Source organism: Haematobia irritans, chromosome 4 (genome assembly GCF_050003625.1).
Source record: "Haematobia irritans isolate KBUSLIRL chromosome 4, ASM5000362v1, whole genome shotgun sequence".
Classification (NCBI taxonomy): Eukaryota; Metazoa; Arthropoda; class Insecta; order Diptera; family Muscidae; genus Haematobia; species Haematobia irritans.
The window spans coordinates 67,269,762-67,272,145 of NC_134400.1; the positions used below are offsets into that span (position 1 = coordinate 67,269,762).

The following is a 2,384-nucleotide window of genomic DNA, read 5'->3' on the forward strand; positions in this document are numbered from 1 at the left end:
TAATTTTGCAAAATTGTACGTGAGGTATTGGTGATTATTAATGAAAATACATTTATTTCGAAACATTTTATAAACTGAGAATTGAATGATGTGATGTTAGAGTAATCAAAAACGCTTTTTATTGATAAAAATTCTGTTATTAACTGTATATTTCTGTTAATAGTTTAAAATTAGTGCGGATTTTTAATTGATTTACATAAAAAATATACAACATGAGTGGTAATAGGATGATCTATATTTATTCTACATCTGGATCACAGGTTGGAGATGCAACCAAGTTTTTGAATCTATATTTTTTATGTTACAGCAATTCCTACAGGTGAGTACTAAGTTCGAGTTTAGACGCTAAAAATAAAAATAAATTACTAAGAAAAGTGTAAAATTGTACGTCTTCCGATAAAAATTTAAATATAACTTGATGGAGAATAGCCCAAACCAAGTTTTTTATAAAGATTTATTTTTTTATAATGGATTATTAAAGAAAACGTGTCATGAAAATTGCGATTTTAGCCTCTAAACTCGAACTTAATATCCACCTTAAATACTAAATGCTATACTGACAATTGGAAATTATGTCTATTTTTTTTTTTTCATTTTTTATTTCAAATATATTCTGAGAATAATTTCAAAAACGTCCCATTAGTCCATGGATATGATTTCAATAATGTACCAACTGGATGGATTTTTCAATGTGGTAAGTTTTCTATAAACGGTATTTTGTCCGTTTTTAATAAAACTAAAATTTCAATTTATTAAAAATTATTATTTTCACTTGCAGGTAAACAGGTCTTGTAATGGTAATTTTTTTGAATATTCTTACTGTTTAATGCTAATTAAGCTGATATCCTTATTGGCTCTAGGAAATACTCTTGAAAACCGTAAGTTCAAAATCAATATGAACGATAGAATTTGATAATATTTTTCTTATATTTTGTATAACTTTGCAATTTCAGATGCTTATAAGACAAATCCGCCCAACAAAAGTTAGCCAAAATCGATGAAATTGGACAATTCAATATATCTTTCATCTGGATAGAAAACATGGAAATTTAAATTAATTAGTTTAGTCCTAATAACGTAGAATATTACTCTTTTGAAGAAGCAATTACTAACTACCGACAAGTAACTGCATCCAACGTACTAATAAAAATATTTCCTTTATTGTATATCATAAACCATAGTTTTGTGTAATATAATAATAATTTTTTGGAATAAAATACTGGTGGTTATAGAAAATTGGCTTGTTTTGTACGAAAAATTTATTAGTTGTATACAGGCTTGTTGTACCTTTGATTCCTCAATTTCTCTACTTTTTTGAAAATTATACCGACAAACAGTTTATTTCAAACCAATTTCTTAATACAGGTTTCCCAAAAAATTGTTCATTTTTCCGGATAGCAGGAATATTTTGAATGAGTTTAACTATATTCTTCCCACAGCATAGTAATAATGAACTAAAATACGATGCAATACATGAACTAATTTATAAGAAAATCATGAACTTATCTAGATGAAAAAAATCTTTGGCGCCAAATCATGGTCATTCTTACTATGGGTTAGTTCATTTTTCATAAAAAATAGTAAACTTTTTTTTCGGTGTAGGTGTGAGAAAGTTTGAATTGGAAAAAAGATTGGTTTGCAGTTTAAGATTGCAAAATGAACAAAAAGGTAGGTATGAGAAAGTTTGTTGTGCAATTAGCAGAAAAAGGTAATTTTGCATTGGCAAAATTACTTGTAAACTCTACTTGTGTTGTAATTCCATTACAGCTAAATGATTTCAATTTTAGCTGTCATAACATATTGCCTCCAATGATAAATTCTTATTAGTGTTTTTCTTATATGTTGCTAGCGATTTAAGTAGAAAATTTTTGTCGTAAGGCGACATTAGTTTTGCAATGATAACTGCATCTGGAGAATTGTTCTTCTTTGTGTTGTTTCTGTTTTGGAGTCTGTGAATGTATTTTAGACGAGAAGCTGTGATGCGTATTTCATTGCAAATAAAGGGTGATTTGTTAAGAGCTTGATAACTTTAAAAAAAAAAAAAAAACGCATAAAATTTGCAAAATCTCATCGGTTCTTTATTTGAAACGTTAGATTGGTCCATGACATTTACTTTTTGAAGATAATTTCATTTAAATGTTGACCGCGGCTGCGTCTTAGGTGGTCCATTCGGAAAGTCCAATTTTGGGCAACTTTTTCGAGCATTTCGGCCGGAATAGCCCGAATTTCTTCGGAAATGTTGTCTTCCAAAGCTGGAATAGTTGCTGGCTTATTTCTGTAGACTTTAGACTTGACGTAGCCCCACAAAAAATAGTCTAAAGGCGTCAAATCGCATGATCTTGGTGGCCAACTTACCGGTCCATTTCTTGAGATGAATTGTTCTC

At 29.2% G+C, this 2,384-nt stretch overlaps 1 long non-coding RNA gene across 1 annotated transcript; it reads left to right on the forward strand.

Moving 5' to 3' along the window:
• The first annotated feature begins 685 nt into the window (after positions 1 to 685).
• On the forward strand, positions 686 to 1,236 carry LOC142237106 (uncharacterized). The gene is made up of 2 exons (XR_012722342.1): positions 686 to 878; positions 954 to 1,236. It is a non-coding gene; the product is annotated as an uncharacterized LOC142237106 (long non-coding RNA).
• The last annotated feature ends 1,148 nt before the right edge of the window (positions 1,237 to 2,384 follow it).